Below are 15848 nucleotides of genomic sequence, written 5' to 3'. Positions count from 1 at the left end.
CTTCTAAGTCCCAGCCCTGATGTCCCTCCCCTTCACATTCTTCACCTTCTGACCTTCTCCCACCTCAAATTTCTGTGCCCACTGCACAGCTCACAAATGTGCACATGCTTCTAAATAAGGAGCACTTGCATCCTGGTTTGACCCTAATTGGCAATTAAACTATCAGTGAATTGAGTCAAGTACCAAACACCTACAGTAAGCAAAAACAAGACCAGGAGATGACTCTAGCTCAGATCATGAACTCCTTATTGCCAAATTCAGACTTAAATTGAAGAAAGTAGGGAAAACCACTAGACCATTCAGGTATGACCTAAATCAAATCCCTTATGATTATACAGTGGAAGTGACAAACAGATTCAAGGAATTAGATCTGATAGACAGAGTGCCTGAAGAACTATGGACGGAGGTTTGTGACATTGTACAGGAGGCAGTGATCAAGACCATCACCAAGAAAAAGAAATGCAAAAAAGACAAAATGGTTGTCTGAGGAGGCCTTACAAATAGCTGAGAAAAGAAGAGAAGCTAAAGACAAAAGAGAAAAGGAAAGTTATACCCATTTGAATGCAGAGCTCCAAAGAATAGCAAGGAGAGATAAGAAAGTCTTCCTCAGCAATCAATGCAAAGAAATAGAGGAAAACAATAGAATGGGAAAGACTAGAGATCTCTTCAAGAAGATTAGAGATACTAAGGGAACATTTCATGCAAAGATGAGCGCAATAAACGACAGAAATTGTGTGGATCTAACAGAGGCACAAGATATTAAGAAGAGGTGGCAAGAATACACAGAAGAACTATACAAAAAAGATCTTCATGGCCCAGATAACCACGATGGTGTGATCACTCACCTAGAGCCAGACATCCTGGAATGCGAAGTCAAGTGGGCCTTAGGAAGCATCACTACAAACAAAGCTAGTGGAGGTGATGGAATTCCAGTTGAGCTATTTCAAATCCTAAAAGATGATGCTGTGAAAGTGCTGCACTCAACATGCCAGCAAGTTTGGAAAACTCAGCAGTGGCCACAGGACTGGAAAAGGTCCGTTTTCATTCCAATCCCAAAGAAAGGCAATGCCAAAGAATGCTCAAACAACCACACAATTACACTCATCTCACACACTAGCAAAGTAATGCTCAAAATTCTCCAAGCCAGGCTTCAACAGTATGTTACCCATGAACTTCCAGATGTTCAAGCTGGATTTAGAAAAGGCAGAGGAACCAGAGATCAAATTGCCACAATCCGTGGGATCACCAAAAAAGCAAGAGTCCCAGAAAAATATCTACTTCTGCTTCATTGACTATGCTAAAGCCTTTGACTGTGGATCACAGCAAACTGTGGAAAATTCAAGAGATGGCAATACTGGACCATTTGACCTGCCTCCTGAGAAATCTATATGCAGGTCAAGAAGCAACAGTTAGAACTGGACATGGAACAACAGACTGGTTCCAAATCGGGAAAGGAGTACGTCAAGGCTGTATACTGTCACCCTGCTTATTTAACTTATATGCAGAGTATATCATGAGAAATGCTGGGCTGGATGAAGAACAAGCTGGAATCAAGATTTCTGGGAGAAATATCAATAACCTCAGATAAGCAGATGACACCACCCTTATGGCAGAAAGCTAAGAGGAACTAAAGAGCCTCTTGATGAAAGTGAAAGAGGAGAGTGAAAAAGCTGGCTTAAAACTCAACATTCAGAAAACTAAGATCATGGCACATGGTCCCATCACTTCATGGCAAATAGATGGGGAAGAAATGCAAACAGTGACAGACTTTATTTTTGGGGGCTCCAAAATCACGGCAGATGGTAACTGCAGCCATGAAATTAAAAGATGCTTGCTCCTTGGAAGAAAAGCTATGACCAACCTAGACAGCATATTATAAAGCAGAGACATCACTTTACCAACAAAGGTCTGTCTAGTCAAAGCTATGGTTTTTCCAGTAGTCGTGTATGGATGTGAGTTGGACCATAAAGAAAGCTGAGTGCTGAAGAACTGATGCTTTTGAACTGTGGTGTTGCAGAAGACTCTTGAGAATCCCTTGGACAGAAAGGAGATCAAACCAGTCCGTCCTAAAGGAAATCAACCCTGAATATTCATTGGAAGGACTGATGCTGAAGCTGAAACTCCAATACTTTGGCCACCTGATGTGAAGAGCCGACTCATCGGAAAAGACCCTGATGCTGGGAAAGATTGAAGGCAGGAGGAGAAGGGGACAATAGAGGATGAGATGGTTGGATGGCATCACCAGTGTGATAGACATGAGTTTGTGTAGGCTCCTGGAGTTGGTGATGGATAGGGAGGCCTGGCAGAGAAGCCAATGGCAACCCACTCCAGTGTTCTTGCCTGGAGAATCCCAGGGATGGGGGAGTCTGATGGGCTGCCGTCTATGGGCTCATACAGAGTCGGACACGACTGAAGCGACTTAGCAGCAGCAGCAGCAGCAGGGAGGCCTGACGTGTTGCAGTCCGTGGGCTTGCAAAGAGTCGGACACAACTAAACGACTGAACTGACTGATCAAACAACTCTTAAAAATAATTGTTCAAATCTGTTACACTTATGAAGATTCATAAGCTGAACTTAAAAACTTAAGTTGAAGCTAGGATCTAGAAAAATGGTACTGATGAATTTATTTGCAGGGCAGCAATGGAGAAACAGACATAGAGAACAGACTTATGGACACGGGGAGAGAGGGAGGAGAAGGGGAGTAACATGGTAACTTATATTACCATATGTAAAATAGATAGTCAATAGGAATTTGCTGTATATCTCAGGGAAATCAAACAGGGCCTCTGTATCAACCTAGAGGGCTGGGATGGGAAGGGAGATGGGAGGGAGGTTCAAGAGGGAGGTGACATATGTATACCTATGACTGATTCATGTTGATGTTTGACAGAAAACAACAAAATTCTGTAAAGCAATTATCCTTCCATTAAAAAATAAGTACATTTCTAAACATTTTTTAAAAAAAGAAGTTGTTACTATTATAAACAGAATATCCATTTTAGATTTCAAGACAAAACCAGCTTTTTACAGACACTCCAGAAGCGCTGATGTTGACTAAGCTGGGTGGAGAAGGGCACAGATCACACAGGACTTGGAAGAAAACTAAGAGGCACTGAGGAGCAGTCAGCCACCTGGGATTTACCTGCCTTGGGCTAGAGCCTAGGACAGTCTTGATAGATTGGCCTTTCCATGCCCTGCCTGCCTTGGCACCCCACCCTGGGGCTCAAAGGTCAATTGCCTTTAGATTGTCACTTTGTTAAGAGCAGGGTGCCACAGGGAGTGGCTGTGGGTTACTGACCCTACGCCCCTTCCCCATTAAGATGACCCATGTCCCAATCCCAATATCCTTCTTCCTCTGACAGCACAAAGGTGACAGTCTTCCCAAGGGTCTCTGGGTTTGCCCAGATCACCTGGCTCTCCTCATTCACCCACTGAGGCATACTTTGCAAATTAAGCATAGATGCCTGCATGCAAGACAGACAGAATCTTCTACAATCATAGGTCAACTTTAGACATGTGAAGTCACATTTTTTTTTTTTTTTTTTTGCCATGCTGGGAGGCTTGTGGAATTTGTGGGTTCTTAGTTACTATATGAGGGATCGTACCCTGCCCCTCTGCAAGGGAAGTGCAGTCTACCACTGGAGCCCCAGGGAAGTCCCACATGTTTTTTTGTTTATTCCCCTCTCCCAACTCTAACTGGATGGTGCTTGTCACCTGTCAGGTACAAACAAACTTAAGAGTCATAGAAAGTCGTGGAAAAAGTAGGGACAGGGTGCTCAGAAGGAAGTGGAGGGAGAAAGGGAGAAAAGGGGTATTTCTTTGAGGTCTTAAGAAGACCTTGAGGGGGGCTTCCCTGGTGGCTCAGAGGTAAAGAATCCGCCTGCCAATGCAGGAGACACGGGTTCAAACCCTGGTCCAGGAAGATTCTACATGCCGAGGAACAGCTGGGCCAGCGTGCTACAGCTGTGGAACCTGCACTCCAGAGCCTGGGGGCCACAACCCCTGGGGCCCACAAAAACCACCCCAGTGAGGAGTCCGCTGCAACAAAGAACGGCCCCTGCTCATGGCAACTAGGGAAAGCCTGCTCAGCGACGAAGACCCAGCACACTCAAACATCAATCAACAATTTCTTTTTTTTTAAAAGAAAGACTTGAGAAAGGGAAAACAAAAGAGAATAGCTTAGGATAATTAAGTGAGGGAAGAACCATGAGTGGACTCTAAAGGGAAGATGCTTGGCACTAAAAATTCTAGCTAACATTTACTGAACACTTCCTCCGTGTTAAGAACTTGTTTTAACGACATTGCATCTTATCTTGTTTAAGCCTTCTGACAACCCCAAAAGGTGGGGTATTTGGGCGAGGGAGGACGGGTGGTGCTGGTGAGGAAATGGAGGCATAGATGAAGTGAGTTGTTCACGGTCCCTACTGGGGCGGGGCCAGGACACAAGCCCACCGTAGCTACCCAGAACCTAAGCATCATCTGCCAACCCCGTTCCTGCCTCCCTAGGCTTCCTACTTGACGGTTCCAGGGAAAAGGAAAGCTACCCACTGAGCAGCTCAAGGTGGGCACCGTGGCCATGGATTTGGTTAGAACAAACTCAGTAAACTCGACATATGTTTTCTATAATTCAGATGCTTTAGGAGCAACTGTTCTCACGAAATTGCAGATCAGCAGAGAAAATGGATTTAATTCTGCATACTGTTTCTACATGTAAGGATGGATACAGGAGATTTCGTTATTTACTTAAAAGACTTCCAAGGGTATTAAATAACCCTAGTAAAAGATGCTGACCAGTTTGGGGTCTGGCCTGCAGATGATTAGCATGGAATCAAATTATGTTAAAGGGGAACTTGGGGTTAACCACATGCCAGACAACTCCATTTAGAGACAGTGGAAGACGTACCAGTGTGATTCAAAACTCTTGAGTGCAATGTGAAGGTGGGAACAGTGGCCCAGGTACAAATAAGAAAGGTGTAAATGTGAAAGGTCGACACTACCACCTGTTTGCAGGTAACACACAGTTAGGCAAACTGCCCAAGACTGTGACGTAATAAGAAGGAGGTGGGTAGAATTGGGTTTGCTTTAAGGGCACACGGAAGAAAAGGGAAGAGGAACAAATGAGTTATTTTCGTTTGTCTGAAGAATGCAAGGAAGAGATTTTTTTTTTAGGGGGTGGGGGCAGATGTAAGTTAAGGGGAGGTTTTCTGGAAGAGCTTCCAGGGTAAAACAAAGAAGATAGATTTAAGCTTGTGGTGGGTGTTTGGAGAATGGAACAGATGACTTTCAATAATATTAAGCAATGAACCAGAGTAACAGCAAGAAATAGAAGGTGGCAGAAAATAGCTCTTGAGAGGAAATGAAAGGACCATGACTCAACTTTGTGTCAATCCTGCACAGGAGAAGAAGGGTGGAGGGGAAGAATTAATAGGGAAAGGTGAGCAGGACAAGAGTCAGAGCTTCACTGCAGGAATCCCAAGTCTCCACGAAAAGAAGCGGCCGAGTACAGAGCTGGAGCCGCCAGTACACAACCTGAGATAAAAGAACATGCTTGTGTGTCCTCAGTTGCTTCAGTCGTGTCCAACTCTGTGCGACCCTATGGCCTGTAGCTCACCAGGTTCCTCTGTCCCTGGGATTCTCCAGGCAGGAGTACTGGATTGGGTTGCCGTGCCATCCTCCAGGGGATCTTCCCCACCCAGGGATCAAACCCGAGTCTCTTATGGCCACTGCATTGGCTGGCGGGTTATTTACCACTAGCGCCACCTGGGAAGACCAGAACAGGGTAAGTCAAATACAGGAGAAGAAGAGAAATCCAGAGCATGAGCTAAAGAACAGAGTAAATACAAGCAAACAGATATTAACGTTATAATGCTTAACTAGCTAGTGGGGCCATGCCACATAAGTATCAGGTGTAGGAAAGGAAAATTCTACAGAGGGAGCTTCAAACGGGGAGAACTCCAATGCCATACAAAGAAGGCAGAGAGACAGCTGAGAGTTGCTCCCACAGCGGGTTATTTGGAAGGCAAGCACACTGGATAGAACCAGGTACGACCATTTAACAAGGAGCGCCTCCTGCACCAGTCAGACGGGACACGGGCTGAGACAGCAGGTCCTGGGGACCTGTCCTCATACGGCGCCAGGACAAGGAGGTGGAGGAAGGTGTTCAGGGGAAGGGCTTGGAAGGGACCAAGGCACAGGGCCCCTCAGGGTGGCAGATGTTTACCCAAAAGTACAGTAAAACTCATTGCACAATAGTGCCAGCCAATGTGGTCCAATATTTAAACACAAAACACAGGCCCCACTATTATGAAGTCAATTTGAGAATAATATTTTTCAGGACTTCCCTGGTGGTCCAGGGGTTAAGATTCCACCTTCAATGCAGAGGAAGGCGGGTTCCATCTCTGATCAGAGAGCTAAGATCCCACATGCCTGGGGGAAACCAAGCCCCAGCCCCTGAAGCTACTGAGCCCATGCACCGCAGCAAAGTATCCCACATGCCACGTGCCTCAAGGAAGACCCCACACAGTCAAAAATACAAATAAATAGCAAAGCCAAATAGAGGTGGAGTACAGGCACTTACTCGTTTAAAAAAAAAAAGAAAAGAATAATACTTTTCCAAGTATCTTTGCAAAAAACACACAAGAGATGCTCATTCTGAGCCCAGCTGACCCCACACTGAATTGAGCATGCACAAATGATCCCCAGGCGTTGAGCTACTGCCCTCACCCCACTCCCAGTTAGGAGCTTTGGCTGGTTCCAGAGAGAGACACCTGGTGCCAACTGTTTTTCATTCCAGTTCATTTTATGGGAGTTTGAGGGAGTGAGCAGCTGGCACAACCATGCAGTAACTTCCTGCCTCCATCCACTGTAAATGCACTTAAGCGCTGAGGTTTAAGAGAATAGTTGGAGATAAAAACTATGGAGGGAAAAAAAATAAGAATATTAATAACTCTCCCCTTCCTTTTTCTCCTAAACATAATTTATACTGTTATTACATTTTCCTATATAAGGAGATACTGTTGCAGGGAAGGGCCGATTCTGACTCCATGATGGACGTATTTCTTTGGCTTTACCCTTTGTTTTCCATTGGTTTTGTTATTATAATCGTATATAATAACCCGCCTCAGAGAGACTTACCCCTCTGCCTGAAGAGATTAACACATTCCCTCCCTGAAGTGGGCCATTCCAGGAGATATTTGCAAGATTGTTTTTGTTCAGTGGCTCAGTCATGTCCAATTCTTTGTGATCCCATGGACTACAGCATGCCAGGCTTCCCTGTTCTTCATTGTCTCCCAGAATTTGCTCAAACTAATGTCTATTGAGTCGGTGTTGCCATCCAACCATCTCATCCTCTGTTGTCCCCTTCTCCTCCTGCCTTCAATCTTTCTCAGCATCAGGGTCTTTTCCAATGAGTCAGCTCTGTGCAACAGGTGGCCAAAGTACTGGAGCTTCAGCATCAGTTCTTCCAGTGAACATTCAGGGTTGATTTCCTTTAGGATGGACTGGTTTAATCTTCTTTCTGTCCAAGGGACTCTTAGGAGTCTTCTCCAACATCACAGGTCAAAAGCATCAATTCTTTAGCTCTCAGCCTTCCAACTCTCACATCCATACATGACTACTGGAAAAAATCATGCCTCTGACTAGAAAGACCTTTGTCAGCAAACTGATATCTCTGCTTTTTAATACAATGTCTAGGTTTGTCATAACTTTTCTTCCAAGAAGCTAATGCCTTTTAATTTCATGGCTGCAGTCACCATCTGCAGTGATTTTGGAGCCCAAGAAAATAAAATCTGTCACTGTTTCCATTTATTCCTCATCTATTTGCCATGAAGTAATGGGACCATATGTCATGATCTTCGTTTTTTGAATGTTGAGTTTTAAGCCATCTGGAAGTTCTTGGTGCACATACTGTTGAAGCCTAGCTTGAAGGATTTTGAGCATTACCTTGTTAGCATGTGGAATGAACACAATTGTGTGGTAGTTTGAATATTCTTTGACATTGCCCTTTTTTGGGACTGGAATGAGAACTGACCTTTTCCAGTCCTGTGGCCACTGCTGAGTTTTCCAAATTTGCTGGCATATTGAGTGCAGCACATTAACAGCATCATCTTTTATGGTCTTAACTTCCTCAACTCCTCCCCCTCTCTGTTTTACAAAAGAACCGGCAACCAGCTTCTGATAAAATGGTTATTTTGAGACATTAGTCTGACATCTTCTCCAGTCAGCCGGCATCCCAAATAAAGTCATATTCCTTGCCTCAACACTTTGTGTCTCGGTTACTTGGCATGTCCTGCAGCTAGCAGACCGAGCTTGGACTAGTGGTAACATTATTGGAAAGGTATTTCAAAGAGATCCTTAGGAAAGTGATTCAGCTGAAAATAAGCTAAAGTTGACTCCTGAAGCCAAGCCTTAGGCCATTATGTAAAAATACAGGGCCCATAGGGCACATATGGAAAAGGGAAATTGACAGAAAGGAGCTGCCTCTGCAGGCCCCTCTTGGTGGAGTTACAGTATGTGGGAGACTGCCCATGGAGCAGGCGAGTTTCAGGGGTGGGAATAAATTGAGGTAGAAAGGATGAGTCCAGCCAAACAAAGCACAGTGGAAGAATATGCACTGTTGCCCAGTTTGGGAGTGGTAGTGATGTTGATCCTACCAGTTCCAGTTTCCAGAGGGAATCTGAAAAGAACCTGAAGCCTTGCGTTGGGGCCTTATGTGATGGGCATACCTGTCCCTCTCCGGTCCTGCCAGGGCACTGGGGGTCAGAGGTGCGTGAGTGTGGGACAGAGGTGGAAGAAGCAGTCGCCTTTGCAGGGGTGTCAACCAGTGGGTGTACTGGACCCTAGCAACCTTGCAGCAACGAGGGCTGCAGATGGCACTGCAGATGGCAGGGCCCCAAGTGCAGGCACCTGAGTAGAGATCCCTTGCTGGTGGATGGCCGCTGGCCCGAGGCATCTGCAGGGTTGGTCCCCAGGCACTGACAGGCAGAGTTTGACGAGCGCTGATTGTTGGCTTCCCTCCACTCCCAAAGCTGCTCTGAACACAGCAAATGCAGGCTGGGGTTTTCAGTTAACTAGCGGAAGGGGCATCTTAAGAAACTGAGTTTTGTTGTCATCATCCATGTGCCACGCCCCAAGCCTGAATCAAATGTGCAACAAAGACTGGAAGTTGTGAAATGCAACTCAGAAGTCCGTGCCAACTGCAGTTCTGTGTTGAGATCTACTGGAACTACGGTCTCAGAAGCTGGGTGACGGGCCGCTTAGCAATTGTGTGTGCCAGAGTGAAATGCAAAGTAAATCCAAATAAAAGGACAAGGGAAGGAATTGGGGATCACCTTTTCAAGGAGGCACAGAATGGTGAGAAATATTCTTTAAATGTTTTAAAATAAAACTACTAAGAAAAGGAGAAAGTCAAAGTTCTTAAACAGCCGATAGATTTCTGGCTGCACGGATGTTTAAATGGAAGCACGTGCCCAGGAAATATGGTAGAGAAAGCAAAGGGCAGCTAGAAGATGCAGAGGACACTGACAGAGGCACATGATGAGCCAAGACAAAGGTCAAGGGAGCTTTAGGAGAAATAGGAAGGGAAACAGTGTCTTACTTCAAGAAAGAAAAAATTGTGCAAAGAATCACAGAGATGGGGACAAAGGATCTTCGCCTGCTAAATTGCTTCAGTCGTGTCCGACTGTTTGTGACCCCATGGACTGTAGCCCATCAGGATCCTCTGTCCATGGGATCCTCAAGGCAAGAATACTGGAGTGGGTTACCATTTCCTCCTCCAGGGGATCTTCCCGACCCAGGGATCAAACCTGCATTTTTCCTGTCTCCTGCATTGGCAGGCAGGTTCTTTACCACTAGCACCACCTGGGAAGCTCTTTGGAAGAATCTTTGGGTAGCAGAAATGTGGACTCCTATAAAGGTATAAGCAGCTACCAGAAGTAGGAATATGTATATGAAGGAGAAAGGTGAACGTTTAAGAACGAAGTTTAATTTGGATCCTGGTGACTCCCATAACCTGCTGCTGGCGCACCCAGTGGATGGCACACTCCTCCCAGGATGCTGACAGTCACCACCCTACAGCCACAGACTTCCTCTGGGGACTTTAGAATGTGTTCCCTTGCTGCAGGCTGGGAGAGCACTCCAGAGGAGCCGAGGACCGAGGGAAGCATTTATGTCAGGCTTGCATTCCCAGCCAAGGATTCTGAGGGGGTGCCTAAGGGAAGGAGCCATTCCTGGATTGCTTGCTATTTCTCAGGCCGGATTAGGGGAAGCAGGGATTAACTAAGGATTGAGTGCTATTTGTGGCTAAGCCATGGGCTATCCATGGTAATAATGAAAATAGGTAAGTGGGTCTATGACTGGTTATTACGGCATTTTACAGCTTTGAGAACAAAAGATGTTTTCTGTTCATTGCAACTGGTTTTATCTGTCTCTGTCCTCCCAGCCTGGTGGTTAAAGGCAGGGCTGCTTTTTCTTTCTTAGTTTGACCTGATTTTTATTCTTTCGGTATCGGTTAGGTTTTTTTCGTTCAGTCCCATCTTGACCAAGGGTAAACAATGTCAGCCCCTAGGACATTATTCTGTGAAATCCAGTTGTTGTTGTTCAGTTGCTCTGTCATGTCCAACTCTTTGTGACCCCATGGACTGCAGCACTCCAGGATTCCCTGTCCTTCACCATCTCCCAGAGCTTGGTCAAACTCATGTCTATTGAGTCGGTGATGCCATCCAACCATCTCTTTCTCTGTTGCCCACTTCTCCTCCTGCCTTCAATCTTTCCCAGCATCAGGGTCTTTTCCAATGAGTCAGTTCTTCGCATCAGGTGGCCAAAGTATTGGAGCTTCAGCATCAGTCCTTCCAATGAACATTCAGGATTGATTTCCTTTAGGATGTACTGGTTTGATCTCCTTGCAGTTCAAGGGATTCTCAGGAGTCTGCTCCAACATCACAATTCAAAAGCATCAATTCTTTGGCATTCATCCTTCTTTATGGTCCAACTCTCACATCCATACATGACTACTGGAAAAATCATAGCTTTGACTAGACGGACCTTTGTTGGCAAAGTAATGTCTCTGCTTCTTAATACGCTGTCTAGGTTTATCATAGCTTTTCTTCCAAAGACCAAGTGTCTTTTAATTTCGTGGCTGCCGTCACCATCTGCAGTGAAACCCAGATCTTCCCCATAATCCAGAATTGACCTAAAGGCAGTTTAGAGACAGATTTTATTTTCTTGGGATCCTAAATCACTGTGGATGGTGACTGCAGCCATCAAATTAAGAGACTCTTACTCCTTGGAAGAAAAGCTATGACAAATCTAGACTGCGGCATATTAGAAAGCAGAGATATCAGTTTGCCAACAAAGGTGCATATAGCCAAAGCTATGGTTTCTCCAGTAGTCATGTATGGATATGAGAGTTGGACTATAAAGAAGGCTGAGGACTGAAGAATTGATGCTTTTGAACTATGGTGCTGGAGAAAACTCTTCAGAGTCCCTTGGACAACAAGGAGATCAAACCAGTCAATCCCAAATGAAATCAATCCTGAATATTCATTGGAAGGACTGATGCTGAAGCTGAAGCTCCAATATTGGCCACTTGATGCAAAAAACTGACTCATTGGAAAAGACCCTGATGCTGAGAAAGATGGAGGGCAGGAGAAGAAGGAGATGACAGAGGATGAGATGGTTGGATGGCATCACTGACTCAATGGACATGAGTTTAAGCAAGCTCCAGGAGATAGTGGAAAGGAAGCCTGGTGTACTGCAGTCCATGGGGTCGCAAAGAGTCAGACATGACTTAGCAACTGAACAACAACAACAGCTCAGAGAACCTCATGTACAGGCAGATAAAAGAAACCTTCTCATTCCTTCTGTTGTCTGATAAACTACGGATCATCTGATCGGATGATAGCCATGTGTTAGCATTTGGATTCTGGAGGTCACAAAATTGAATTCTGCAACACAGACAAATACTAGTGGAATAGATTACGATCAAGGTGTACAGTCTATTTTTTAACCAAGGGACAAATTTACTCAGATTTGCATCAAGAACTGGTTCCATCCCCATTCTGCAGAGCCTGTAGAAACGGACACAGGAATATTAGCTATACTGAGTTGAGTATGAACTCATGTTTAGATTAATATAGATACAGGTTTCATGTAGAAATATAAACATATATAATACATACATGGCTAACTATACACAGATTTTTCTTTGTTCTGTCAGCTGAGGGGACCTAGAGTCAACCTTCCACTAGCCATGATTGCACCTACTGACCAGATTTGGGTTTCTAATACCATTCTCTAATAGAAGAAATCAGGGCTCTTTGGAGAAATAGCTGATTCTAGGACTGGGGCAGAAAATATAAGATAAACCTAGAGCAGCCTGCAGTCCCAGAAAGTAAATAAGTGTTCCTGAAAGATACAAGGAAGAAGAGAGAGAGGAAGAGAGAGTGAAAGAAAACACACATGCGCACACAATGAAGGGACACGGTTGACTGAAAGAGTTCCCACGGCCAAAGCTGGAATAATTTGAGCAAGAAAATAAGGTACCATTGGATTACAATGTAAAGTATAAAGGAAGTATTCATGAGTCTATGCTGATTTAAATAAAAGATTGAATAAATTTAAAAATGGGAGAGAAGGGACAAATCTCCCATGCAGAAGGATTTCAAAACATTTATGTAGATACTTTGCCCTTAAGGAGTGGAACATAACGCCCACTCCTGGAATGTGAGCTGCACGTGGTGACTTCCTTCCAAAGAGCACGATATGAAAAGATGGGGGTGGCAGGGGTGGGAGGAACTTTGGGGTGGCGGTGGTGACTTTACAGTGGAGAAACTTGACAAAACTACCTCAGCTGGGTAATCAAGACCCACATCAGCGGTGGTAAGTCTTACTGATGTACCCTTGATAAGATGTGATGATAATGGTACTTCTTTGATCTTCCTCCAGAAAACCCATAACCCTCATCTCATCATGAGAAAAACATCAGACAAATATCAGTTGAGGGATATTCTACAAAATACTGATATCGTCAACAAAAGAAAGCACTCCTCTGAACGGTGAAGGTTGACAAAGACAAGGAAAGTCAGAAATTGTCACAGCCAAGAGGAGCCTAGGCAGACTGATAACTACATGTAATATGGTCCCTGGATGGGATTCTGGAACAGAAAAAAGCCATTAAGTAAAAAAGACATTAAGTAAAAACATGAATCAACTATGACCTTTTTAGTCAATAATGTAATTAGAAGTTTATTTTTAAAACAGGGTGTGTGTTTCTGCCCCTCTGCTCCAAAAAAGAAAAAAAAAGGCTGAAAACCCCTAATACTTCATTTCCATGGGGACTTTTGAGGACAGCTTTCTCTTGATTAATTTCAACTTTCATCTTCTTGTAAGGCATATATTTAAGTGGTCAAAGTTTTACACTCTCATCAGTTAAAACTTAAGTAGTGCTTTTGCAACAAGTGGGCCCCTCCACCTCCGTCTGTCAGCTAATGACTTTAATCATAATATATTCCATTCTCTTGAGAAAAGGCCCGTAGTGGGGTCTGGGGAAGTTTTGGGAGAGTTTGGGGGCTGTGTCGCTGTGTGTGACGCCAAAAGTTCAGTCTCTGTGTACACCACTGGGGAATCAAATCTCAGAGACAGAGTTCTGGGTAAGGAAGAAAAGGATAGCTTTATTGCTTTGCCAGGCAAAGGGGGCCACAGTCGACTCACGCCTTCAAAACCATGTGTCCTCGCTTAGGGAAGATAGTGACAAGTTCTATAGCAATTGTTCAAAGAGGGCCAGATTAGCTCATGTACATTCTTCTGATGGGTTGGTGATGAGGCAAGTAGGAGTCCAGCATCCACCTTCAGGTCCAGCTGGTCTGGGGTCTACACGCTTGTGGGCAGCCTATCATCACTGATGGTTAACTTCTCCTACCTGGAAGGGGTTTTGGTCTCTGCAAAACAGCTCAAAGATACTGTTGTGTGTATCCATTGATGGGGAAACGGGACCTTGCCCCAAAGCTACTCTTGACAGTTTGTTTCTCCTTGGTCTCCCATCCCCCTCCCTTCTCTAATTAGTAACTGCTTGAATCTGCCCCTTGGAACTTAGGGAAGGTCATGGATGAAGGCTGTTTCTTGTAATCAAAGAAGTGGAGGACACAGGCCTTGTGCCCAGGAACCCCCAAAGGGGCTCAGTATCATGTGTTAGCCCAAATGCTGGTTAAGTAGCATTCATCTGACTTCCCCCTCAGGTCACTTGTTAGATATGTGACTTTGAGCAAACCTAACTCACTTCCTCTTATATGCATCACTGGAATCTAGTCCTTCACCAAGAATCTATTGTGGACCAGGCCCTGTGCTGAGTCCTGGGAAGACAGAGGAGTGCAAAGTGGCCTCTGTCCCCCCATGGAGTTTGTGGTCCACAATAATTAATACTATGAATAATTAATCAAGTTCTCTCATGTGAAAGGTGAAAATGAAAGTGCAAGTCACTCAGTCATGTCCGACTCTTGTGACCCCATGGACTTTACATTCCATGGAATTCTCCAGGCCAGAACACTGGAGTGGGTAGCCTTTCCCTTCTCCAGGGAATTTTCCCAACCCAGGGATCGAACCCAGGTCTCCCGCATTGCAGGTGGATTATAAGCAAAAGCAAATAATCCCAACTTCAACACACACTACCAAGCGAGGGTTGTGTGCTGTCCTGGGGGAAGTAAGGCTTTGGCGAGATCCAAAGGATGGGAGGGGACAGGAAGGCCTGCCAGGCAGAGGGGTGGCACAGGAGGCCAGAGCCCCAAGAGCGCCGTGGGCAAATGCCCTGGCCTTCGCCTCCCTCCTCTCCAGTCATCTAGCCAGTCTGGGGAGATGTGCTGAGCCTGGAGAGAAAGACACAGCAAGGGACAAGGGTTTCAAATGTAACTGGCCGTGCTTACAGGCCTCTCCTGACCACTGAGGGAAAGAAAGAAAGATTCCAAGCAGGCTGATCAGTGGCAGAGCCAGCCTCCCAGGCGGGCAGTGGTTCACCGGGAGCCCGCAAAGCTCTGGGTGCCCAAGGCTACACTCGCACCTCTCATTCTCCCCACCGGCTCCTTCTGCCCTGGCTGCCTGCTTGTTCTCATCTCTTCTGTGCCACGTGGCTTTGGTATACGAGTGACCTCTGCCGTCTCCTGCCATCTCTCAGTGGCTCTGAGCTGCTTCCAGCTGGCTCCATCTGCTGAGAGAGACGTGCTTGGCTCAGCACATCACTGGCCATCAGCGCCCTCCCCAGATCAGGTCAGTTTCTAGGAGGGGTAGGTCACCACCCTTGTCTAGAGCTTTCCAAGGGTTGGTTGTTTATTCCACGGGCCCTCTGGGGGATGGCCCCAGCAGGTGGCTCTGTCTTTAATTGTCTTGATTTTGCGTGGTCACCTTGCCCTGCTCACAAAACCACTGAGCTGTGTTTGTCAAAGATTCCCCCATGGTGATTACCTGAAAAAGCCCTGGAGCTGGCAAAGCAGAAAGATTTCTAGGCATAAGTGCCTGGTAAGATGGGGTGCAGCTGACCCTGGGTGTGCCTGCAACCAGGAACACTGCTTCTCAAAGCGCTCTTGTGCTGGCTTCACTCTTTCAGGCGGGCTGACTGTACGAGACTCACAGCCTGAGTGGTTACATCCTTAATTTCCTTGCCTTCCTCACTAGAGGAATTTAAGACTGTCAACCTCAACCGTGGTCTAACTTGAATCCCAGTTCAAATAAACTGTGCTTTAAAAAATGAAAATTTCCACCTGACTTGATATTTGATAATATAAGAAAACACTGTTAATGTTTAAGACAGGGTAATACTATTGTGCTTTTTTTTTGAAAGAGTCCTTATCTTTTGAAATTCACAC

At 45.3% G+C, this 15848-nt stretch overlaps 1 long non-coding RNA gene across 1 annotated transcript in view; it reads right to left on the bottom strand.

The window, feature by feature from the left end:
• Nucleotides 1-15848, bottom strand: part of LOC145509054 (uncharacterized) — a 44593-nt gene that overhangs the window by 13321 nt on the left and 15424 nt on the right. The window contains exons 2-3 of the long non-coding RNA XR_014055819.1: nucleotides 6724-6913; nucleotides 5612-5760 (exon numbers count right to left, since the gene is read on the bottom strand). This is a non-coding gene — a long non-coding RNA (uncharacterized LOC145509054). The remainder of the gene's footprint in view (nucleotides 1-5611; nucleotides 5761-6723; nucleotides 6914-15848) is intronic.

The sequence above is a fragment of the Giraffa tippelskirchi genome, chromosome 6 (genome assembly GCF_054371585.1).
Source record: "Giraffa tippelskirchi isolate mGirTip1 chromosome 6, T2T-mGirTip1v1.2.pri, whole genome shotgun sequence".
Taxonomy (NCBI): domain Eukaryota; kingdom Metazoa; phylum Chordata; class Mammalia; order Artiodactyla; family Giraffidae; genus Giraffa; species Giraffa tippelskirchi.
Note: the sequence above shows the minus strand (reverse complement) of the source record. Positions and strands in the feature narration are given on the sequence as shown.